Genomic DNA, 27382 nt, shown 5'->3' with positions numbered 1-27382 from the left:
GTTTTTTTTTTTTTTTTTTTTTTTTTTTGTATTTTTTAGTAGAGACGGGATTTCACCGTGTTAGCCAGGATGGTCTCCATCTCCTGACCTCGTGATCCACCTGTCTTGGCCTCCCAAAGTGCTGGGATTACAGACGTGAGCCACCGCGCCCAGCCTAGACTACGGATTTTGATAATTAAGGAGCTATCAGGATCTCAGACATACCAAAAAGCAAATAGTGTAAAATATGCCATTCACCCTGCATGTCACATGCCCTGGAAGACTTTAGTTCTCCGCCTTTCTATGTCTCTGCTTACTTTGTGCTATATAAACAGCAGCAGTCAAAGTGATCCATGATAAAGGCAACACAGTGATGGGGAGTAACAAGGTGAAATGCTGCTGAGCACAGTAACCCCCTCTGTGTGGACACTTCATGCTCCATTAGAATCAGTGGCTTCCTCCTCTAAGACTTGACCAAGGTTCAAATCCAGATTAAGCCTGATAAATCCTCTTCTTGCTTTAAGATTCCTCATGTAGTCCTATAATTTCTATAATAAAGACAAAAACCTAGATTGATTGACAAAGTAAAGTTCTTAGTCTATAACAGAGTTGAGTTCTGGAAGCCTTATGAACACACTACTTTTTAACACCAGATTATCTGACTCTCTCAGGTCTCATAGACCCACCGTCCTCGTGGTTTTCATAGGAGCATGAGTGCCTGTAAAACCCTTGGACATCATGAGTTCATATTTGGAGTCCTTATGTTCTCTGAATTGTGTTCCTTAATTTCATGCTGCTCTCCAAACTGCAACTGAGGTTACTCTGGAGTCGAAATGTGTTATTTTGAGAGGTTAATAGCTTTTAACAAGTTTATTCCACACTTTGTCCTTCGGGGATGGTTTGTTTTATATGTTTTCTTGTGATTGAAACTTTTTTTCCTTAAATGTTGGACTTTCTCTGACCTCTCTTAGTTCTTGGGCTGTCACTTGCTGAGAGAGCCAGGAGAGCAGGAGCCCTTTCAGGACTTTGGAGTTTGCTGATACAATGAAATAATTCCCAGAAAGTAGCCTACCAACTGTGACCTATTTTCTGCCCTTATACATGTACATAGGAATCCAGATGGTTTGATTAAATATAGCCTCTCCTGGTTCTAAAGGGAACACTTTTCAGCATGGAGTATAGAGAATTATCCACATGATTCCTATTAACATTAATGGGTGGGGGTACCAAGGCATTCCCCATATCCTGAGCTGCAAATGCACCACCAGTGCTTGGTACAGGGAGATTTCTTCCATTTGTAGACCATCTGGCTCCCAGTATTATCTAAGTGCATGAAAAATGTTAGAGGCAACTGTACCTAGTTCATTGTTTCTCAAACTTAACTTTGCATTACAACCACCTAGTTAATTGTTGAAAATGGAGTCTCCTAGAGCCATTTTCAGGAATTTCACTTTAGTGAGTATGGTGCAGGGACTAGAAATCACCTTGTCCCTGCCGTTAGCAAGCATTCTAAATTTTTAATTGTGCTACACTCAAAGGACACTGGAGGGGAAAGAAACACACACACACACACACACACACACACACACACACACAATGGAGTGGAATTGGAATTCTGGCTCTTCACTATAGAAAAAGTCACTTTATATCTCCTAACTTTTGATTACTCATCAGAGATTTCTTTTCAGGAATAAATTTTTCCTTGTTCTTCTCATCCCATTATCCAAGAGATAAGTGCTCAACAGAAAAGGCTGGCTGTCAGCAAATATCCCTCATGAGTATCCTGCATACTCAATGAGGGAGATACTCAAGGAAATATGTGGGAAGGGCCCTGACTGTCACAGAGAACGGACTCTCTGCAAAACATTTCCTTGTGTGCTAGATGCACACCTGAAACTCACTGAAACTCTTTATTCTCCTATAATATCAGGAAAATAATATCTGGCTTGTAGAATTATGAGGATTCAAAAATATGATTAGTGAAACACTTAGCACAACCCTCACCCTGTCATACTCTGTAGTAAGGGATTAATAAATGACAGAATCTATAATTTTTTCCCATTCATTCATTCGTTCCACAAATAGTTACTGCATACCAGACATGGCAATGGTTGCTGGAATAGACAGTCAATACACATATTTCCCACTTTCACAAAGCTTACAACTGAGTTGAGGCAAACAAGCAATTAAATACTCTGTTGAGTAATTAGTGTCTTTCCCAGGACTGGCATTCCTAGAGGCAACTACAGGACTGAAGAAGAAGAAAAGCATAGTACACAGAATAGTGGCATGACAGGAAAATGTTAATGAAAAAATTGGTCACTCATATGTGTTACAAGCTTACTCACTAAATATATATTAACTTTCTAGGATATTAGTCCATATTTTCCCAGCACAGGTCCCTCTGTTACTTATAAATGATAAGGGTTATGACTGAAGTTATCTTATCCAGACACAAGACTCATCCAGATGACTCAGGCAAGTAAGGATCCAGGAACTTGCTAATACATCAACAGACTCCTTGTTACTTTGTTTTCTTGTTTATACTCTAGTTAATGAAATTGTTTCACCATTATTGTGGTACCAGCCCTACCCTATTTTGAATAGCTTTGCCTACACTTTTGCCCTAGAAACTTAATAAACCGGGCTTCACAAGTTTGCTGATAAACCCCACATACAAATTACAGACAAGAGGGAAAGCCCTCACCCCCTCATTTACCTGTACATCTAGTTCTATGGGGCCTAACAATTAACCTGTATTGACAAGATGTTTCATCCTCAGTTATACCAGTTCAGGCTATTTCCTAATAAGCAAGTCATGCCTATTAAATAATCCAACTTAGTGAGGGTGGAAGCGGAGTATCAATTTTATTCACAACCCACTTGAGGGATATGGCCATGTTTAATGATACAGAAAATAGTGGTCCATAGTCATCAGCCTACGGTTTAACCAATATCATTAGCACAATAAAGAGAAAGTAAGCAATGATCCCTGGAGAAGGATGAGGTACACAATGTGCATGTGAGTAGTCTCCAGTGTGGATAGGGTAACTGATAGTCTGGCTCTCTTAACTGTTTCCTTGGGAAAATTTGTCCTAGAAAATGATAGGAGAGAAAATGGCAGGCATCATCATGCACCATTCTCCACAGCCCTCTGACATTCTAGTGTCCAGAAGCAATGGGCAGAGCTCATTCCAGTGGTCTGAGAATAGTCTCTACTCTATCTCCTTGGTATCCAAGGTCTTTACCCCAACCTTAATGATCACAAGATGCAAGGGACATGGAAATTTACCTGTCCTTATCAAGTTATTGTGGGCCCTAAACTAGGAGCTTCAGAGTGATATAGCTGGTCATAAAAATGTGAACTTTACCCTAGGTGAAACTGTTCCTTAGATGTGATAGGACCTATTAGGCTCAGGTTGGCAAGCTGGAGAATAGGAGGCCTGAGAATATAGTACTTCTGTAGTTTTAAAAGAAAGAAATGTCTACATATGGTGGCCCAGAAAAGGCATCCTTATAGCAATTTTTTAAAATGCACATATATTTCAACTTAAGTTGAAGTAAGCTATGTGCACCAATTTCTAGAAAATTTTTAAACTCAGTCTTTTGGGGGAACAAAAACCTAAGAATTCTAAATTCTTCCTTCTCCCATTGTTGAAGTTAGGAGTTAGTATGATTTGATAGAAGAATGGCTCCCCTTGGGAAATTAATGTGGCTCTTTTATGTTAAGTGGGTCAGACTGAATAGATTGGAAGCATTTGGCCTTGGAAGGTTTTCACAGTGGTTATTTCAGTGCGTGTTCAGATCCTTGGCTGCTAGTAGATTTTTTTTTCTTTATACCTGGAACTTCCTTCAGCAAATAATTGCATGCTATAGAAGTGCTGCACTCTCAAATCTTGTTTCCAGTAATATATGAAGGGAGCCATGCTGTAAATAAAATTAATCATTTTTCAACATCTAAGCAGCAGCTCCAAGTGCCACATGGGAAATGAATTACTGCCTTTGGTCCTGAACAACATCACATAAATCATTTAAAAATTGATTTTGTAGCCACAGAATTGCAGGATTTTGATAAGGGCCTCCCTCCATCCTATGTAATCTTCAGGTCATGAACCTATGGGAAATAAAAGGCTCTGCTAAATTAATGGATTTTTTGGATCAGTTTTATTATCTGTCCACCTCTACCAACTTTTTCGCTGCCTTTCCATTGACCTTTGCTCAGAGAATTTTTAACTTTTTCTAAGTCAAAGAGCAACAGAAAAGTTCATTTTCTTCTGAAGTGGAAGGTACATTCACAGGGTGTTTTATTTCTAATAAGCAGTGTACTATAAGATAGTACAAAAAGCATTGGCCTTAATACCATAAGACCTGAGTTTGAATGCTAGATCTTAATAGTTTTTAGTCTTTGAAAAGTTAGAATAAGCTATGTTATGCTGCAGTAATGGACAACTGTAAACACTGCAGTGGCTTAAAATAACAAAGATCTATTTCTTACTCATGCTGCATGGCCATCATCTACATTGTCCTTACTTCAGGATACAGGATCCTGGATAATCCTCCTTCTGAATTATAATTCATTGTGGCACAGTGAAGAGAAGATGACTTAAAGACTTTCACCAAGAAGCAACACATTCCTCTCTCATTTACATTTCATTAGCCAAAGCAAGTCATGGCCACATAATAACTTCAAGAGAAAGGTGAAGTGTATCTTCCCCTGCGCTCATAAACGCCCTCTAAGCCTCAGTTTTCTTACCTGCAAAATTATACAGTACTGCTCTCCTCTGGGTGTTGCTATAATTAATGGTCATTAATGCAATGTGTGCTCTATCTATGTTGAATTACAGCTAGCACTGAGTTGCTATTATATGTTATGTACCGTGCTAACAATGCACTGTATTATTTTTGTATTCACAACAACTCTACAAGCTGGCCATTATTATTGCCATTCTGCAGGTGAAGCTGAGGCTTGGAAAGGTTATGTGATTTCCTCAAGAATCAACCAGCAAATAGTGGAGCCATGACTTAAGTCATCCTCATCCACTGACTCCTCAGTCTATGCTTTTGACTCTGCTCTGTAGGTTTTTCAAACTTTAAGTCATTCACTGAAGGACTGTTTACATGATGAAACCACTTTAGAGTGGGCATGGCCATGTCATGAAGTTATTTCAATGCTAAAATATTTTACCTTCTTGGGAATTACAGGAGGGCCATTTGCTAAGGACAGCGTTACTGCACTGATTCTTGGGTACCTCTGTGGCCACTTCATCCTATGTTCCCACGTTTCTCCCTAACTTAGTAAGTGGTTGAAAGAGGTGGGAGGAGAGCTAAATATGATCAAAATTTTAGCAAGTCTCTCATATAATATCTGTATCATTTGTTTAGGGCAAGCTGGCCCAGAATTGCTATTTTGGACTCCGTGCCCACCAGTTCCAACCATATAAGCATTACTAGAGCAAGAGCTCCATGAACAACCTGTCTGTCACATTCCGTCATGAATCAAGAACAGTTCCTAGTGCAATTAGGGACTCAAGAAATGTTTCTTGAATGAATAAATGCATACTCTTATGTTTTGTTTTTATAAAAATACAGAGTTAGTGTTTCTGTATCATGGCTTCAAGATGATTTACAAACCAATAGATCAAATATACTAGAAATGTTAGAATTTTGCTCATTTGATGTTTAAGTTAGGTATTGCTGGATTTTCCAGTGATCAAAGTCTATATTTACCAGCTGACCTTATTCAATCCACCACTGGGTTTAGTTATGATAAAGCCTCATAAAAATCTATACTAACCTCTCACCTGGAGAAGAATGGAAAGCATTGGTTTAAAGAGACAAACTACTTACTCATTGTTTCTTGCAGTAAACCAAAAGCTATCATAAATATTGGCAATATAATAGTGAAGAGAGGGCTAGGAGCGGTGGCTCATGCCTGTAATCCCAGCACTTTGGGAGCCTGAGGTGGGTGGATCACAAGATCAGGAGATCGAGACCATCCTGGAACATAGTAAAACCCCGTCTCTACTAAAAATACAAAAATTAGCTGGGTGTGGTGGTGCATGCCTGTAGTCTGAGCTACTAAGGTGGCTGAGACAGGGGAATTGCTCGAACCCAGGAGGCGGAGATTACAGTGAGCGAAGATCACACCACTGCACTCCAGTCTGGCCACAGAGTGAGACTCTGTCTCAAAAAAAAAAAAAAAAAAAAAAAGTGAAGAGAGAAGACACATGTCCTGTCTTCAAGGAGCTTACAATTGAGGAGCAAATATTACACAGGTACTACAAAAAAGGAAGACAAAATTGTAAATTTTGGTAAGAATAGTAGAAAAATAATCTTCTCGTACCCCAAATCCTTCCCATCATTTTCTCTTTCTCTTAAAAAGACATGAGAAGGAAAATGTCCACACTTACAGAAAAACACAGCGCAAAGACTGTGAGTAGCAGTTATGTAGTACCCACTCACACATTTTTCTCTTTAAATAATTCATTCACACCTGTACACAAATAAAGGCATAGTATTTTGTCATACAGAGTAGCATGGGCTCTTTCTCCACTGAATGGCTGACATAGAGCTGCCTCATTTTTAGAATCTACCAGACTTCCCACCTGAAACTAACATGGGCTAAATCTCTGAAAGAAGGAATTCAAGTCAGCCAAGCGAAACCTTGGGATTGAAGTCACCCAAAACAACCTAAAATTTTCATCACATGTTGTTTGAGATTTTCAACCTCAGTAGAACTCCAGCAAAATCCCAGTTGAGCAGTTTCTAATACATTCTGTTAGAGTGGTGCCCCTGCTTGGTACAAAAGTGAAACCTCTTTAGCCAAGAGGGAAAAATAACCAATAAATAGAATCTGAAAAGAGCTGAAAAATTATTGCCTCTGCAAGCACAAGCTGTTAGTGTGTGTGCAGAATACCGATAGCCTGGGCTTCCCCGATTTCTTATGGAAGAGACTCCACAGGGACTTGTGGGTAAATTGATCTCCACACATCCAGCAAGCACGCCCCAGACTGGCCTTCCAGTTAGTGTGATAGAATGACCTGCCTTCCTACTACAGAAGATTCTCACAGTCAGGATTTTTCAAAACACAGCAAGTGCCATTTTGACCTGGCTCCATTGCTTCCATCATGCGTTTAACATACTTAGATTGTAAAGAAAAACTGTAGGAGTCCTTCCGTCTCTCTTCCTTCCTGTTCTTCACTAAACTGTATTCCCAGCTGTGGCTACACTGAGTAATTCTACCCCTTTTAATTTGTGGATGGAGATAAGATGAAAAGTTTTTGAAAGAAACTTAGAATTCTACAAAGTTTACCATATACTCTTAGGTCAGACTATGAGGAAGGGAAAATTGCATGCCTCTCTGCAGATATGTAAAATAAGCCACGTTGTTTTAGAGATTGTAGTTACATGTAGGAAATATAAGTTTAAGAAAAAATCCACATACACATTTTCTTATCTTTGAAAGGAAAGGTCAATAATTCAGCAGACTATATCACAACTAGAGTTGAAAGACACCTATTTTTCTTTTTCATTTCCTCTTTTTCTTTACTGGAAGCTTGAATTCGTATTACCTCTCCTCCAGTGACTGTGGGTATAACTGACATTAATTTAAATATCTTTGAACTTATTTAGTCATCAGCTTTGGCAAGAAGGAAGACTTATAAAAGGAAGTTCACTTATTTTAGATGTTACCGTTAAAGCTTTTTTTCTGATCAGCCTAAGTCAATCAGAGTAGGTTGGAAGCATGGGACAAAAAGGTATTAGAAGTCGATTTGGTGAGGTTGGTCAAGAAGCTGTTGTTTATCTTCCATGTTGAGACCACACACCTGTCTTCTATGGGCTAAGGACCTCTGTGGCTGATCTGGATTTTCCGTGAGCTCTGAACAGCCCTCCCTGGTTCCCTTTTGTGGTTTGTCCTTGAGGAATAGCTTGACAGAATTAAATGAACAGGTTGTGAGGATAATTCACATTTGTCTATAAAAAGGAATGAAAGAGAGAGAAAAAAGGAGGGTGGGGGGTGGTGGGAGAGAGAATCAAGCCTCTGTTCACTTTCTTGGACTAAGGAAATGAGTCACTGTTAATATGTAAATGTGTTAGGTTGCAATATATTTAAAGTGTTCAGGTATAAGTTGTTCACACTGTACTTCTAATCAGCCAATTGAGTTCACTATCAACTTTCTTAGGAATGAGACATAGAACACACACAGTTTTGGTCAGAAAGATGGTTGAAAAATATACTAAATGCCATCTAGTGAGAGGTGCCTGGGCAGCCAGCAGTAAACATGGAAGTATTGAGGGTCTTATGCAGAAACTAATAGAAGATACATGGCCAAGAGAAAATTAAAGCTTATTTACTTGGTATGCTAGCCCAAATTATTTGCCAAAGTTTGAGTAAAAAGACTATTGTTTTAAAAAATAAAAATAAACCTAAGGAAAATAAAGATTTGCTATATTGGCAATACTAAATCAACCTCCTAACCCTAAGAAAAGAGGATCCTGAGAAGAAAAGGTTCTCTTATGGGTGTAAAGATTGAGACGGGGTTAGCAGGGCTTGGTGGCACATGCTTGTAGTCCTAGCTACTCGAGAGGCTGAGGCCAGAGGATTATTCGAGCCCAAGAGTTCAAGGTTGTGGTGAGCTTGGTTGCATCACTGTGCTCCAGCCTGGGCACAGAATGAGACCCTATTTTAAAAAAGAAAAAAAGATTATGGAGAAAGTGAAGAAAGGAATGGGAAAGAGCTCTGACAATGGGATATAAAGAAATGGGATTAAAAGATATTACCTTTTCAAATAAGGCAATATCTAGAGGGTAGGACTTCTACTGTTAAGTGGATCTCTGTGTTGGACAGGTATGGAAGGGACTGTTGAAAACAGTGAAGACCCAAATGTTTAGGTCTTTCAGCAGCCACCTATTTCTAATAGAAGGCTTCTTGTATCTCCATCCTTGGAAGTACTCCAGCTCAGAACATCAGCTAGGAATATCACAGACAGCATTTCTCTCATTAGTTGAAAAGATTGCTTCTATTACCTCTAGGGTCTATTTCAACTCTGAGCCATCCAGAAATCCAAGTTAGAGACTGCCTGTGGACTTTCTCCAAAGTAATAATAGTAATACCTCACACCTGTCTCATTGGCTTAGCATCTCTGAGGTCTCTTTGTAATACATCTCACAATTTTTAATAATTAATCTATAGAACTGTGCCAAACTCTAAAGAAACTGGATAACAAAAGTATTTTCATTTTTTTTTCTTTCTGGTTCAATTACAACCATTGAGGGATATCATCAGGAAGATTGGTTTTTTATTGTTTTTTGTTTGTTTGTTTGTTTGATTTTTGAGATGGAGTCTCACTCTGTTGCCCAGGCTGGAGTGCAGTGGCACAATCTCAGCTCACTGCAACCTCTGTCTCCCGGGTTCAAGTGATGCTCTTGTGTCATCCTTTCATGTAGCTAGAATTACAGGTGCCTGCCACCATGCCCGGCTAATTTTTGTATTTGTAGTAGAGACGGGGTTTCACCATGTTGGCCAGGCTGGTCTCAAACTCCTGGCCTCAAGTGATCCACTGTCTTCAGCCTCCCAAAATGCTGGGATTGCAGGTGTGAGCAACTGTGCCTGGCCAGGAAGACTGATTTTGTACTGACAAGATCAAAGCCTTTACACTGTAGCCAAGTCCAGAACCCCAAGCAGGGTTTTGGGTGGAGAGGGAGGAAGAAATGACAGGTAGGAGCCTTGATGCAGGAGATCATATTTCAAGTTTTAGGACCAATCTGAGAAGGAAATACGAATGTCAATTATTTTCTTTCATTTTGACGTCTGAAGGTAAGTGGCTTCCCACACATTGGAAAGTACTTTATTCTTGCTCTTGGCATGCCAGCACTCACAGACAGTGGCTAGAACCCATCCCAGAGACATACTCACTTAATGAAGGAACAAATTGCTGAGAACTACATCCGACCTTGGAGTTGTCAGTCTGTAGGCAGTCAAGGAAGCCAAGGGTTGTAATTTGAACAAAATGTCACAGTTTAGAGATTTTTCTGTGATGATAAATCACAGGCCCATGCAGGGGATAATAACACAACATGTTTGACAGCTTTTCTTACAATTGTTTGGCATTCTGTTTGCCTAATTATTGTCAGCATCACCCACGCTGGTATATTGTTGAAGGGAACTGTAGTGCCTGTCAGAGCAGGCATCCGCCATTCTCCTTTCCTCCTCACTCTACTCCTGTCGTTGTGATTACAGTTTGGGCATTATCCATCTTTGCTGCAGGAAATGCTTTATTAATCTTGCAGTCCTGTGTCCATGTGGAGATGTGGTTCTGCCATCCAACCAGATAGGAAGACAGAGCAGAAAAAGTTACTGGAGAATTTCATGAAGGTCAAATTAAGAAAAAGGACAATTTAGTTCAGTTAGGTCCTTTGCACACTGAGGGACATGCAGAGAAATCACTTGCTTTATGGGTTTGGATTGGGAAATTATCTATTTATGTAATCACACTGCTTTGAAAGGGAAGGGAATTAATTGCTTTAATTAACTCCAGTAAAGACTAGATTGTCACAGGGGGAGTGTTGATATAATGTGCTTTGAGTGATCTGATATGCTCTTGGAAATAGTGGCTGGAAATAGTAGCTATCTCTGCAATCATTTTCCTTTCTCTGGGACCTCACTGATGATGTTCCTGCCATAAACTAGGCTGCCTAGAAGGTCAAAAAGAGAAGGAAAGTTCAAAAAAAACAAAAGGTGGTAAACAGCTCATTTCCATAATTACCATTGATTTTTTCAGGAGTTTCATTATCATGTCTTCGGTTTCCTCTGATTTGGGCTCATCTAATTTTCCACCAGTAGCTGATTGCAAGTGAATGGGACATGGGAAGTATGCTTGTGTGTTAGGAAGACACTAGAGTACACCGGTGAGCTAAGATCTTTATATTTATTTTATATCTTTATTTTTTTCCAATGAGCTAAGATCTGAAAATGATTTTCATCATGCATTTAGCTAAAGCCCAATTAAAAAGATTGTAGTAGACTCTATATTTAGATTCAGGCTGAGAATTTTGACAATATATAATAAATACATACACAGATATGTATATTTGTTATGATGATTCATTTTAATTTTATTTACTTACTTGATGGGCTCAATCTTTTAATTTGTCAGATGAGACTGCAGAGACTTCTGAGGCTGAGTTGCTGATGGGCTCACCTACTGTTCTAAAGGGAAGCAACATTCTCCCCTCTCAAGTTTCAGAAAAGGGAAGGCAGCCAGAGAGTGATGCAAAAGGCTGTCCCAGGTGGCAGATTAGAGAGATGTACTCCGCATCCCCAACCCTGTGGATGCAGGAAGTACCCTTGGCCTCAGGCATCCTGTAGGCCTAAAGTGAGTTCTGGGGAAAGCCCAGCTCAAAACCTGATGATAGGCATGCAGCCTTCTCTAAATACTTTTTTTTTTCCTGCCCTCCATTGCTTGGCTTAGCATTAGGAAAGGTCGAGTGATTTAAAAAACAGCAACAAAATAAAGCTAATAAGCATTATTTATGGAGCAATAATGTGTCCAATAGGGAGTGAATAATTTAAGACAGAGGAAACAGGAACATTAAATGCATCCAGTAGAACACTTTAGACGTAAAGATAGAATCACTCCCATCATGCACCCTTTGAAAAGAGGACTGTCATTTACATTTTCCTTCTGGCATTTTTTGTCATGTAAATGCATATACATGTATATGTATGCATCGTAATTATCATACATTCTTGAATTCATGAAAGTATATCTTGGTCAGTGAGCCTTGGTCTTAAAACACATTAGAGTAACCCCATTAGAACCCAGGCAGCCATCTCAAAAAGGAATTTTATATTCCACACCTCTCCTACCCTCTTCCACAGAGTGTGTGATGTGTCCTTAAGAGTGTGTTGACGTCATTCAGTTAGGAGTGGGAAGGACCAATATCACCGGATGTTCATTTTGGGAGTCAAGTAAAAATGCAGTGTGTCTTATGGTTTTAGAAATTTCTTGTAAGAATACGCAGATATTGCCAGGTCACAGTCTCATTGTCGTTACCCATCCTGTGGCTTCGGTTAGATTTTTGAGTTCCCATACAGCACTAGGAACAGTCCCAGGGCCTGTCAGCATTGCTCTTCTAGTTTGCAGACCGACACCTCTGTACCATGGCCCTAAATTCAGTTCTGATACACCTTTGGACACAAGGATGGTGCCAGAGAGCACCAAATGCAGTCGTTCCTTCCATCTTTTTAGTGGAAGTTTCTTGGGCTCAGGGTAATCACATTTCCTTGACTAATTGATGTGACAAGTATAGCATTTTGCTTACTTTTCTGCCACAAGGCTTGCCTTATAGATATGTTTAAAGGATACCGTGATATTCTACTCTTAACATAGTTTGTCAACTAAGGCAGAGGAGATACTCTCAAACTCTTCTCATTATTCTCTTCATTCTGCACGTATTTTCCACAACAAAATTATGAGATGCTAAAGCTGGAGGCCTTCACTGTACAAATAAGAAAAGGTGAAGTAACAGAACCAGTCTCATAATTGCAAAAGAACCTGAAGCACTGAGGTTTCCTGACACTCAGTCCAGAACACTTTCCCCCTGCTCCACATCGGCCTCTTTTTAACAGTGGAGATCTTCTCTGTACAAAATAGTTTAGAAGAAATGCTGTACATTCTCCCTTTGAATGTACGTGATGAGAGATAGTCCAATAGCTGGGTGGCATTGTGAGCTTCTAGGACCTCCCAGAAGCTGAGGATCTGTATCCCTGCCATGGGCTGCATCTCCAGCTGGTTTTCTGCCCACTCACAGCCTGCAAGTGTGCAGATGGTGAGGATATCATCATTTCCACCATGGGGGGTGGGGGAGAGTAGGGGGAGAAAAGACACTGTTTCATTTAAGTTTATTTCGAATTCCTTGTTGTTTGTCATGTTAACATTCTCTCACATTTGCAGACATTAACCAACAACTAGGAGGAAAAAATTCTTGTTTTAAGTGCAGATATAGAGAAATGGCATCTAAGAAAAGGTCTATCATTTATGGAGAGGAAGTGAAGCAGAAAGGAATAAAAAGCAGAGAATGAAGAGAGTCAAGGAAAAAATAGAGAAATAAATTAGGAACAGGCGAGATAGAAGGAGTGGAAGAGTCAATGACAGGGCTAAATCCTATACTGTTTTTGTAATTGAATAGTGCCTTGCACATCAGCCCAGTGTTTACTCTTTGATATAATTGCCTGCTCATCAACATATGCAAAATTACAATTGCTCAGTATGAACACTCAAAGATGTTAATATTGCCGTAATGAGCCTGTCAATCTTGTGAAAATGAACAGTAACCAATATGCTGGCAGAAGTTAATCTCCAGAGAGTTTGGTGGATCTGATCATTTACCAGTTGTTCAGATCAACTAGACAGCATTAGAGTGGCATTACCTTGGAGTGTATATGTTGTAGGTTAAAACAACATTATAGAGGAAAATTTGAAATAATAAAACAATTTTTAAACCATTTCTATTTGAAAATGATATTTTCAACAGTTCAAGAGCATAACTCTTTACTGCATTTAGCTTCATGTTTTCTGATGACCTTTCTGAAGAAGCTGTCTGATGCAGGATCTAAATAGCCTGAAAAAAAAAAGGCATGATTTACAACTTAAGAGCATTTTGATAGAAAAAGGGTATGTTATTAATTCAATATGCCAGCTCTGAAACTGAGTTTTGCATGCCATCTTACAAAGTGTGGCATTCATTTTGATCCTTAATAATGTAAGGAAATTACTTAAGACCCCAATCTCATTTCTATTTTTAATTTATCAATGACTTAGCCATTGGAATTAGCTTTTATTTTCTTTTTTATTAATTTTTTTTGACACATTGTAAACATTTCTGGAGTATGTGTAATGTTTTGATACATGCATAAAATGTGTAATCAGGGTAATTAGAATATCCATCATCTCAAACATTTATCATTTCTTTGTGTTGGGAACATTAAAAAGTTTTCTTCTAGCTATTTTGAAATATAAAATCAGTTATTATTAACTGTAGTCACTCTATTGTCCTGTCAAACACTAGAATTTATTCTTTCTAGCTAACTGTATTCTTGTACCATAAACTGTTTCTTTATCCCCCCTCCCGCTATCCTTCCTAGCCCTTTTTTTTTTTTTTTTTTTTGGAGATGGAGTCTTGCTCTGTTGCCCAGGCTGGAGTGCAATGGCATGATCTCCACTCACTGCAACCTCTGAACCTCTGCCTCCCGGGTTCAAGTGATTCTCCTGCCTCAGCCTCCCAAGTAGCTGGGATTATAGGCACCAGCCACCATGCCTGGCTACTTTTTGTATTTTTTAGTAGAGACAGGGTTTCACCATGGTCAGGCTGGCCTCGAACTCCTGACTTCAGGTGATCCGCCCACCTCGGCCTCCCAAAGTGCTGGGATTACAGGCATGAGCCACCACACCAGGCCCTCTAGCCTCTTTTAAGTACCATTCTACTCTCTACCTCTATGAAATCCACTTTTTTATCTCCCACATGTGAGTGAGAACACATAATATTTGTCTTTCTGTGCCTTGTTTATTTCAAATTAACATATGTCCTCCAGTTCCATCCATGTTGCTGCAAATGACAGGATTTGATTTTTTATGGCTGGACAGTATTCCAATATATACACAAAATGTGTGTATGTATATTCCATATATACACACATTTTGATTCAAATAGATATGTTGAGCCAAATTTATATATGTATATGTACATATATATACACACACACATATATACGTGTATATATGTGTGTGTGTATATATATATAACGTTTTCTTTACCCATTCATTCATTGATAGATTTTCTTTAATGTATGGCTACGGATGCTAACATTCACCTTCTGATTAAATTGAAACTCTCCAATAAAAGAAGAGCTGGTTTGCATCTTATTTTATCCCCCTTCTAAGCAAGCAACTTATATGATGACAGGTCTGAAGAGAAACATTTAAAACTGCACTATCTTGGCCGGGCGTGATTGCTCACACCTGTCGTCCCAGCACTTTGGGAGGCCGAGGCAGGTGGATTACTTGAGGTCAGGAGTTTGAGACCATCCTGGCCAACACGGTGAAACCCTGTCTCTACTAAAGGTACAAAAAATTAGTTGGGCATGGTGGCGGGCGCCTGTAATCCCAGTTACTTGGGAGACTGAGGCAGGAGAATCACTTGAACTCAGTAGGCAGAGGTTGCAGTGAGCTGAGATCACTACACTGCACTCCAGCCTGGATGATAGAGCAAGACTCCATCTCAGTCAATCAATCAAAATACAAAAGTACTATCTAAAGAAAAAAACTGTAAACATATTTGCAAATTTAGAAAGAGCTGCTTTATATCTTGATTTTGTCAAACTTCAACTCTGTAAAAGAATAAACCAATGAAGTCCAACATCTGAACCCAGATTCACTTCAGTAACCTATAAATTCTCTCTATATGAATAAATTCATACAACCACATTATAGAAAATTTGGAGATGAAAATTAAAAGAAAAAGAATTCATAGTTTGCTCAACAATTTAACATATTTGTAATCATATTGCATATATGGTTATATAAAAACAAACTTTCACTAAGCTTTATAATAACATATTTTGCTATTACACACTCTAAACATTTTGGGGAACTGAGACTACTTGTATCTACACTGAATTTATTCAGTGTATTGAATGAATGAAAGTATTGAAGGTGAAATAATTGCATTTGTATATATGGTTGGATTAGATAAACTTCTAAAAGAATAGAGAGATGAAAGTCACATGAGGCTTACTGTGCATGCATTTACTTATTAAATGGCGGCCTCCGTCAGGCTGAGATTCAGCTGTTCACCCTCTCCCCCAGCTTCCAGTCACTGCCCTTGCCTGGGAAGCACAAAACAAACAAGCTGAACGTCTGAATGAAAAGATCCCCTATAAGACTACCTTGCACAGCTTATCAAAGTGCAAGGATTAAAGTATTATTAAGAAAAGAATCATGAGACAATGCAGGCCTTATAAGCTTTATTTACAGGTAATTTACTAAGATGTGAGCCTTGATCTACCAGGTTTTTCTCTCAGGGTCACAGATGGCCCTCTTTGGAAGAACGACTCTTCCATTCTTGTTATTTCTCCCTCTCTGCCTGCCCCCTTTTCCTGCTCTTCTGAGATGAAGCATGCCACACAACAATGAAGAGATTTTCCACATTAGCAGTATTGCCAGCCAGCCACTTCTCTTTGTGTAAGTCTGTTTACACAGTCTCCTTGGCAACGTAACGTAGAAGTTGATTTTTCTTTTTTATATCTCTGACTAGCAGGTTTGGTTTTCCCCTTTGTCTGAAGCTTATCTACCTCACACACTGAATTATTTCTATTGAGTTTTATTTTATTAATTCAAAAAAGAGAATCATTTTCACACCTTAGTATTTTAGCAATATCCCCTGCAGAAATCCAATATTTTCAGGGACTCTTAAAAAATGCTTCAAAGTAATTACTGAATAAAACATTTCTTCTTGATTAGAACTTGCTACTGTTTAACTCTCCCGAGTTCTATAGACTGTATATATTCTCCAACCTGATGCCTTCATTTGATAGCTGGAGGGAGTTCGGGGCCAACCAAAAAGCCAGAGTAATCATCAAATTCTGACCCTCCTTAGTTTTGTGATCCAAGCATTGGAACTACAGAACAGTTACAGGCACGTTTTTGCATATACATACACGATTTCAGCTATATTGTGCTAAAGTACACTGGAGAAACATCCCATTTTCCAAAACCCCAAATTCTAAACCAGTGGAACACAAGGCACATTCATCATAACTCATGGGTAAATGTGGGTTATAGAGCGACTCGTACCCTTGGCTAGGGGAAAGTTTCTTTAGTAGCAGATCACTACAATATGACCAAATAATGTTCCATAAGTACATCTATTGAAAAGATTAAAATTAACTAGAAGACTCACTCTTCACAGAGATAGGCATCAGAATTATAAACACACAAGGCTCTTGACACCCCCCACGCTTGCACTTACATTTTCCTGTCATGATATGAGAGCATGTGTATGTTGAAAATTTATTCAGATCATTTCTGTTGTAAAGTGCCAGCTAATGATCACAAATTTTAATAATACTGGAATTAAGTTGGATAATCTATTGTTTGCCAAGGTCTCAGATTGTTTTCTCCAGTTAGTACTTGTAATCTCTTCATAATGCATATATTATTCCCAACTTGTAGATGATAAACTGAAATTCAAACATGTTAAGTAATTTGTCTATTGTCCAGAGCAAGAATTTTAACTCAGCTTAATTCCAAAATCCTATTCTCTTTACCCTGTATTTGAATTTCTTTCCCCCAAATTATAAAATAATATTATTTCCAGACAACTTTTATTCTGCTAACATGTTGTGTTTATTTGTCATCACAATGTCCCTTTAACAGTTTAAGCTAAAGAATTGTTTTGTAGCTTGTTAAGTCAGGTTACAGAACAATGGCTTGGTTAGAATTACTTTAAAATATCTCACACATACATACACCTGGAAGGTTTTGAGTAAAGACCTGGACCGATAGATTAGGATGTTTACTTTTTAATATAATGTCAATATCTTTCTTTGAAACAAGTACTGCTACTTATCAAAATATATATTTTGTTCTATTAAAATCTCCAAATTGCACATCAGTTAGTCATTACATTGAAGTCTTCACCCTTCCTGTTTTAAGTAAGATCTAGGTAGGGATAATACAGAGTAGAGACACATTTTGAGCCAAGTAAAAAATTAGAGCTTGTCAATACTCTCAGTATTTAAGTGATTCCCTGGCAATTTTTACTACCTGCAACATGAGAAATACATTTCACTTATTCAATTTGATGGTAATAGTCACACTGACTTTAAGTACAATTTACGAAAAACAAAGCCAAGATTCTAAAAGCTTGAATATTTTTAGAGGAATCATCTAGAATAGTGCTTCTAAATATGGTGTGAATTGGGAGAAAAGAAACACCTCCTCTCCCTTGACACCTTGTTGGAGACTGTGGCATAGGCCTCTCCACCCATTTAAGCACTTAGGGTTATGAAAATAATACAGAAAGTGGAAAATTATGCAAATGAAAGTACAGAGACTAAATTTTGAAAAATGCTGATGTAATGGGACACATTGCTTTGGTCTATCCTTTTTTTAAAAGTAAAAATACCTAAAAGTTTTGCAACCACTCTTTATTTCAAAAGGTTTTGAGAGTATATACCTCAAAAATGGATAGGCATTTCTAGATCAAAACCCTATTTTTTACTTGATAGACATCATAACAGAGACATTTTTAATCAGTTAATTTCAGCTCTGCATATGTATACATATGCAGTTGATATAACATCAAACTTTTTTTGTTCTATTTAACATTTCGACATCGTAGTGCAGATCTTAGCTTAATTCATGAACTTGATGAACTTCAAAAGTTATTGAGTTCTTTCCAAAAGAAGTAAAATTTGACTGCTTACATTTGACTGCTTATAACATCATGAAGAAAATTGGAAGGAGCCATAATTCCATCTCCAGAGCAATGGAATTTTGTGAAAGTTGGTTTCCCCGTTGTTTGTTTCCTAGACAATATTGTAGCAAGACACAAAGGGCCCAGGGACAATTGGCAAGCTGATCACATCTGAAACTCGGCAAGTCATCCTGTTCTCAATGAATGTCCCTAGAAATAAAAATTATTCTGCCCCTGGTGATGTGGAATCAAATTAAAAGACATCACCAGGTGAAGACTTTTTGTTCGTTCTGAAATTGTTTATGATCATAAGGTTACTTCACTATGCATAGATAAATAATACAACTCCTTCCAGCCAGAAATGAACCTAAATCCCAAAAGATCAGAATTAGATCTTGGCTATCAATAGCCAGTAGTCCCACCTTCAGTCTTTCTCCTGGCTATCGTCATCTTAATTTGGATACACATGACCGTCTATTTATGCCCATGCCATAGATTACGGAAAGGGGAATTGAATATAGGTTGTCAAACCTAGAAAAAATGACATATTTTATTACCTCCCCGAACAAAACCTCAGTAGATACCTTAGTTCATTCAGACTTCCATAACAAAGAACCATAGACTAGGTGGCTTATAACAACAGAAATGTATTTCCCACAGTTCCAGAGCCTAGAATCTCCAAGGTCAAGGCTCTGGCAGAGTCGGTGTCTGGTGAAGTACGATTTCCTGATTCATAGACAGCCATCTTTTCGCTGTGCCTTCCGGTGGTGTGCTGGTAGGGCAAGGGAGCTCTCCAGGGCCTCTTTTATAAGGGCACTAATCTCACTCTTCAGAGTGACCCAATCACCTCCCAAAGGTCCCCACCTTCTCATCCCATCACCCTGGGAGTTAGGATTTCAACATATGAGTTTGGAGTTGGGGAAACATAAACATTCAGCCATTAGCAATAGGGAAGCTTTAAAATCAATTTCAAATAACTATAGAAAACTGACCCCTTTAGTTGGTATTTTATTTTTAATCCATAGTTAAGAACATTCAGGCCTCTTAACATATCTTAATGTCATCAAAAATGTAGAAATTTGTATTTATTCCATGGTGTGCAGTTTTTTAAAAATCCATCAACAATTTTTGGTGTAATAGAGAACACACCTTAAATAAATCGAGCAATCTGTTTTAAGGGACTCAGAATCACTACCTAACATCACGTTTGAGTTCAGGGAACACACACTTACAAAATATTGCTCTGCCACTTTATTGAGCATTGAGTATCGCTGACATAAGTTTTTTGCCTCCAACTCTATTTCAGGTAATAGTGAACATAGCATTGAACGTGGAGTACTGTTCTATAATTAATTACCTGCAAGGCCTATCAGAAAGTCACTTAACTTCTGTGCATATTGGGTTTCTCCTGGGTCTCACCTTTGAAATGAGGGCTGCCAGAGATAATCCCTAAGTCCCTTTCCTCCTGTTATTTATGCATTTTTATTAGAATTCTATGTATACATATGCAGTTACTTTTAATGTAGTAACAAAACATTTAAAATGGAGTTATAAACTGCAGTGATTAAAATGTTTATTATTTGAACAAAGGCCAATACAGCTAATGTGACACATGACTTACATGCCCTGAGCCTTTTTTCCTCTAGCATAAGGAAGAATGTATTTAAATAATAACATTAGTAAAATTCATGCCTCAGATCTCTCTCTACACACATACAACACACACACACACACATTTGCTGTTTTCTAAAGTTGCTTTGCTAAGGCTTCTTCCATATTCTGAGATTAAGCCTTCTCAGACTTGTGGCAAGTGAAATAAAACAAGATATTTCTGGATTTGGCTTAACCTAGAACCTGGCTGTTCAGGACCATGGTAGAACTAAGAAAAGCTGAGCACCTTGCCTGTACCTATGACAGCTCTCTGGGGACAGTAATCGCTCCATTCCAGGCTGCAGAAAGCTAATACCCTGTGCTTGGAAAACTCACCAAGGCTCAAAGGCTTCACATGGTTAAGAGTTGATTCCAAGGTGCCATCTCCTTGCTTCTGTCCAGGAAAATGGCCAAACTCTCCTATAATACTAATCTATAAGAAATATGCTGGCCTTTCCACCCCAGCATGATTTCACACTAAAATGGCTATTCCTCATTCTTCAGATATTATGTTTCTTAACATGTAAGAAAAGATGAAAGAATCCAAGGCAATAATGGAAAAATATATAAATATAAATATATATATATATATAAAATATATATATATTTTTAACCAGAAATCTGTTAGAATACAGGCTTTGCCAGGTAGTGGTAGCAACTGTGTTTGCACAGCCCTAGTCATATCTAACCATTTTCTTTTAAAGTGACAGACTTAAAAAAAAAATTCTTCCGAGGCGTCATAATAGAATCCTATGAAAAAGTAGCCAGAATTTTAAAACTTTTCTGTTTGAGAGTTCTAGCCTCCCATGAATAGCCTTAGTCTGAAAGCATATCAAAGCAATATGACTTCACCATCCATCTTCTGGAATTAATGAAGTAGCAGTGACTTTTCCTTATGAAAGGTCTGTTTGGAGGGCAGTGTTGGAAACACAGTGCACTCAACTGGCAGACCTTGAAGGCAAGACGTGCAGAAGAATTGACTGCACAGGAATCAGTCCTGAGCAGACTGATTACCCCATAGTGTCTGGCTAAGCTGCTGTTATCCAAGGTTCTGCTGAATAAAACTCATGGAAGAACAAATGAATAAAGTCTGTCTTCAGGACTAGTTGGAAGCATTTACAGTGAACCATACCAAGTAAAACTGAAGAAAAAAAATTCAGTTGCCCTATTTGACTCTGGCCAAAAGTTGCATGATTGCAGGGTAAACCCAATAAAAGCAGACGTTTTGAAGTGGAATCAGGACCACAGTCTGCATATTTCAAGTTTCCCCTGTTGAGAATGTATTTCTAAAGTAAAACTGAGATAGATGTGTACCACATGCTTGTAGTGTGTGTGTAACCACCCATATCCAAGATGTGCAACTATAAAACCTACATCTGGAATACTTTTTTTTTTATTTGATCTTCTATGTGCAGTTTAAAAATTAAGTATTGCCTAAGCAGAAAAAGAAGCAATTAAAACCTGTGAACACTTTTAAAGGACAAGAGGTTAATTGAAAAGCTATTTTATAAACTAGTCCAAGACACGTCATATGGCATAATGATTAAAATCATACATCACTGAGATGGACCTGTAGGATCCTAGCTCAGCCTCTTAAAACTATGTAACCTTGGTCAAGTTCCTTGACTTATGTAAACATCAATTTCCTCATCCATGAAATGAGTCTCAAATGAAAGTAATCAGCAGTCTCTGATGATAGAAACCTCTTACCATTCTACGAGATTTAATTGTAGCTTAGAAACTGGACATGATGTCAATCTTGAGATATCTGTCATGATTTTAAAATGTGTTTTTCACAATATACATCACAGGAGAGCAGCAGATAGTCCAGAGAAGGAATGATTTAAAAAAAAAAAAAAAAAAAAAAAAAAAAAGGTCTGACTTTTTAAGTAATATAAAACAAAATGACAATATTAATGCAAAGACATGTCTGGTTTTGCCTGATTTATTTTGCTAAATTCAGTGGTTCAAGTGGATCTTGTACCTTGCTAGTTATTTTCAAAGCAGAAGCAAACAGATACATACAGCACAGAGTCAGAGCGTCCAAAAGTTTTACCCTGTCAAATTCCAGGATTGCTATGTTGTCCTCCTGCGCGCTCTGTCCTGAGAAAATGCCACTAACCCACTTTAGATTTGCACATTATTCTTCTGGTGGACACTTGGCCTTTCACTGTGAATTTTGTCATAAGGAAAATAATGACTTGAACTTATTTCTTAACAGACAATCCGTATGACTACATAGTATATGTTGAGAGGTGGAGAGGGATATCAGAGAGATCAGGTATAGGCTCCCAAACTATAGAGCTGGGTTTCACTAGGGAGAGAGAGACCTGTACATAGAACAGCACAAAAAATAGAATCCCCAGCTTCTCCTATGTGCCACTTCCATAAGACTGAGTCCATTGGAGTGGGAATGATTCTTAATTTATACTGAATTCTTCTTTTGAGTATTTTCATGGCTATCACATATGGTGCATATCCTAGGACATTTCAGGTTGCTCAGTTGTATTGGTTGCCTATTTTTAACATAGCCATTTATATAACTCAAGAGCCAGGAAGCTACCTTTGAACACTGTAAATTGTCAAATGGTTTTTTATTTCCTAGGTTGCTTATCACTTGGCAAATATGTACAGCAGACCTTTTCCGGAGAATGCACTGGGACTTATCCCCTAGACATTCCTTCTCTTTGTTAAATGTCTCAGGCAGGGACTCCAGCAACCCTTTCCTCAGGAGGAAGAAGCCTCTAGATTTCAGGAGTGCCCTCCAGTGGCTGACCTGCTGTCTAACTAATCCTCTACTGATTTCCCCGAGGCTGACTGGGGCAGCACTTCATGCAGAGCTAAAGCCCATCTGAAAACTGAGGTAGGATCTTCTCACTTAGAAATATCCAGCGGTAGGAAAAGGTCTTGATCATTGCATTGATGAGTGCTTTGTGTCAGAAAGTTTGTGGGGTTTGGTGGTTTTTGTTTTTTTTTTTTTTTGGTTTTTCATATCATGCACACCACTTGCCTACTCAGCTCCAAAAACAACATTCTGTCACAGCAATTGCCAGGGAAAAACATGAGGTGGAAAAATCAGAGTAACGTCTTCCCTTGGGGTGAGATTATACAGGAAAAGTCATCCGACAACTCCCAGCCTGGGCTTCATAGGTCAGCAAGAAAGGCTGTCATTACCTTAGCGTTGTTGGGAAATTTAAAGAGATAATAGATGTGGAAAAGCTCAGAAGGAGACTCTCACATAGTATATGCTCAGTAAATGATGGCTGTTAGCCTGTGGGTCTCTTCATGGGCACTGACGCTTTCCTAATGCATCTCCCACCTCTAAATCAAGAGTCCAGTGTATTTACTTACTTCCTAACCCCCTAGTGAGGAGATACCAGGAAAGCTTCGAATTTTCTACAGAGGAAAGCTTAGAGGAGGTGATCTGGTAAGAATATAAGGCTTGCAGCTGTGTTTTCACAGCACGTTCCGTTAAATTGGTCAAATGTTCATTTTTTTTTAAATAACAAAAGGGCTGCTGATGGAGCGTTGTCCCCCAGATCCTAGACCCCTCAGTAATTACTCAGAAATGTCAGTCTGCCTAGAAGCTATCCATTCTACCCACTTTCCTCTTACATTGCTGCAGTTTCAAGTATTCCCCTTGAGGTTTTAGAAATACTGTTTGTTTATCCAGCACTTAGACTCATCAGAGGGAGGGAGGCACTAGAGCATTCACATGGAATTCCTCCCCCACTTGAATATTTGTCAGGAAAAAAAATAGATTCAACTATAAATGTGCAGCAGAGTTGGTGCCTTCCCACTGTGAATGTATTTTCAAGTGCACGGACCAATCCACCACAAAGGAAAAATGCAATACCCTTCCAAAAATATACAGTGCTGATGTGATGTTGCATTCCTCTGTTGATTTTCCCAGAGCCAGGTTACAGGGCCATAGGCTCCATTTGAATGGATTTCTTAGTCTAAAACAGAGGTAAAATCAAGCACAAAGCCATGATGTTACTTTTTTTTTTTTTTAAATACTAAACTTAGACTTGAGAAATCTTTCTTTTGTTTTTCTCCTTTTTGAGACAGGGTCTCACTTTGTCACCCAGGTTAGAGTGCAGTGGGGTGATCTCGGTCACTGTAACCTCTACCTCCTAGGCTCCAGTGATCCTCCCATCTCAGCTGTCAAGTAGGTGGGACCACAGACACTCACTACCACGCCCAGTTTTGTTGTTGTTGTTTGTATTTTTGGTAGAGACAGGTTTTATCATGTTGATCAGGCTGGAATTGAACTCCTGAGGCTCAAGCAATCCACCCACTTTGGCCTCCCAAAGTGCTGGGATTACACATCTGGTCATTATTTTCATGAATTGAAAATAGCTCTAGTAAGTTATGAATTAACTCAGTTAAAGGTGTAGGGGTTTCCTTAATATTCCATGCATCACAGCTATGTTATGTAGAAACTAAGGGCAATGAAATGAGCCTTCAATGTCTGTATTCCTGCTTTTACTGGACATTCAATAGGCACTCATATCCATGTTTGGTGAAGGAACGAATGAATGATTTGGCAGAACTAACTTGTATATCTCTGCAATGATCTCAGATTTAGGAAAATAATCTTAAGTATGGAATAAAGATCAAAGCCTCATTAACTTTGCTTTTATAAAAATGGAGATAGCAAAAAGTATACCTTGCATGTCAAGTTTCTCTCATCGGGCTAACTGCCCAGAGATAAAAATTTAGTCTCTTTTTATCTACGCAAGTCTAGAAAGTCTTGAAGCACAAGTCATGGTTGTATTTGTATTCCTCTTTGGTTTCTTGTTATTTCTTGTAAGTATAGATACCATGTTTTAAAATCTCTGGGTTTTGGTTTGCTTCTGCCTGGATAGATAAGGCAATACCCATGAGTAAATGTTGAAAGAGGTGCCTAATGCAGAGAATTGGTGGCAGCTGTTTTTATGACATTTGCAGACCTTTGACATTCAAAACGGTATCCATGTAGAGCTCACAAAGGGAGAGTTGAGTTGCTGGGTGCAACTATTGTTCTTGTTAGTGGATGGAGATTTATAATTATACCCTTGTCTGCTCAGAGCACATGCCATAGGGAGAAGCAGCATAAACACAGGCAGCATGGCAGGCAATCCAGGACAACAATGAGGTTACAAATTATACAAAGCGATTTCACCATTCACGAAAGAAGCCTTATTTGCAAATATGAAATGAAATGTGGACCTTTTATCTTTATGTTTTAGTTTGTTTTCCAAAATTACATTCACAACTAAGCAGGCTTACTTAAACATCTTTGATGTTTTCAGTCTGGCTTGTGGTAAAATTCTAGTGGACACATTTCTCCTCAGTATTCTCATATTCATATTCTCTCTCATTCTGTGTGTGTGTTTCTTCCTCTCTCTCTCTCAAACACACACATCCTTCTCACTTAAATTGTAAGGCATTACCACTTTATATAATAATATATTTAGTCAAAATTGAAACATCATAGCCCCATTTTATTTATTTTTTGCAGACCTGCCCCGAAGTTAGCAGCAAACTATAGGAAATAGATCAGATTACTGAGTGGAACACTGCTTGGATTAGGAATTATGCATAATATTTTCTACATTTTATCCCAGTATTCAACAACATAAACATATTGTTTTAGAATAAGAAAAAAACTTACATCGATTTTTCTGTCTGTTAATCAATCAATCTGGTCTTACTAGATTAGAACAAATAGGCAATGCTTATGGTGAAAAAGCTCATAGTCCTTACGGGCTATGGATGACAGGTCCCTCTCAAAGCCTGTGGGGTTCTTTTCTAAAGTAGAGGATTCAGGTGTCTGTCCCAGCTCTGAATTGGGATTAGATGGACCACCTTCACACCCTTCCTTCCCTATTCTGTTGTGGTCTTCAGAATTTGAAAAAGCAGGTTAATCACACCTCAAGGTTAGGGGAGGGCAAAGAAGAGGTCAAAGGGGAACAGGTATTTATGGTCACACATCAGGTACTTTGCTCATGTTGTGCTTTTTAAGACCTGTGAGGAAGGAACTTATTTATTATTTATTTTTCAATTTCAACTTTTATTTTTGATAGAGGGGGTACATGTGCGGGTTTATTGTATGATGCTGAGGTTTGAGGTGTGGATCTTGTCACTCAGGTAGTGAGTACAGTACTGATAAAGTAGTTTTTCAACCCATGCCCCCTATTCCAGGTAGTCCAGAGTATCTGTTGTTCCCATGTTTATGTCCATGTATGCTCAGTGATTATCTCCCATTTGTAAGTGAGAACATGTGGTATTTGGTTTTCTGTTGCTGTGTTAATTTGCCAAGGATTATGGCCTCCAGCTGCATCCATATCACTGCAAAAAAAAACATGATTTTGTTCTTTTTCATGGCTGTATAATATTCCATGGTATATATATACCACATTAGCTTTATCCAATCCACTGTTGATGGGCACCTGAGTTGATTCCATGCCTTTGCTATTGTGAATGGCACAGTGTTGAACATGCAAGTATGTGTGCCTTTTTGGTAGAATGATTTCTTTTCCTTTGGGTATATACCCAATAATGGGATTGCTGGGTTGCATAGGACCTCTGTTTTGAGTTCTTTAAAAATAAAGGAAGAAATTTATTATCTCTATTTTAAAAGTGACAAATATACATGTGGGTCACTTTTTTTTGAGTCAGGGTATCATTCTATCACCCAGGCTGGAGTGCAGTGGCATGATCATGGTTCACTGCAGCCTTGAACTCCTAGGTGGGTTCATGCAATCCTCCTGCCTCAGCCTCCTAAGTAGCCGGGAGTACAGTCAGGAGCTACCATGCTCGACTTCACTTTTAAACTGGAAAAATGTGCTTGGTACATAGCGAATGCTCAAAAATATTTACGGAATGAATTATTCTAGTAATACAAATTTATATGGCTTTGCATAGCTTATGTATCTGTATATTTACACAAAAAAGTGTTCATAAATGCACATTCGTGTCCAAACACGTGAACAATAGAGAGATAGCCCCTCTGGGACTTGTTGGACATAGCAGGAATTTTTTTATCTCTCTAATACTGCAGTGGAGTTTGATTCAAAAACTCTTCTTAACCAATCCAAATAATGTCATTTCCCAGCTGTGGTGTTGCACTGGGTCCAGTTCAAGTGCCAAAAGCTCAGGCGAGAGGAAGCCAAAACAATCACATCCTGAATGGTTAGAGTATTTTCTGCCCATCATCACTGTATGACACACCGTCTCAGGGGCCTTCTAGAGCCTGGGGAGTCCTCTGCTCCACCAGAGACTTGACTTG

General features: G+C 38.6%; 1 protein-coding gene and 1 long non-coding RNA gene across 16 annotated transcripts in view; one reads left to right on the top strand and one right to left on the bottom strand.

Moving 5' to 3' along the window:
• SLC8A1 (solute carrier family 8 member A1) overlaps window positions 1-27382 on the top strand; it is a 386248-nt gene that overhangs the window by 239381 nt on the left and 119485 nt on the right. The window lies entirely within an intron of this gene.
• On the bottom strand, window positions 12870-15867 carry LOC112604881. Its single transcript, XR_003115301.1, has 2 exons — window positions 15775-15867; window positions 12870-13602 (listed from the first exon to the last, which is right to left on the bottom strand). It is a non-coding gene; the product is annotated as an uncharacterized LOC112604881 (long non-coding RNA).

Source organism: Theropithecus gelada, chromosome 13 (genome assembly GCF_003255815.1).
Source record: "Theropithecus gelada isolate Dixy chromosome 13, Tgel_1.0, whole genome shotgun sequence".
Classification (NCBI taxonomy): Eukaryota; Metazoa; Chordata; class Mammalia; order Primates; family Cercopithecidae; genus Theropithecus; species Theropithecus gelada.
Note: the sequence above shows the minus strand (reverse complement) of the source record. Positions and strands in the feature narration are given on the sequence as shown.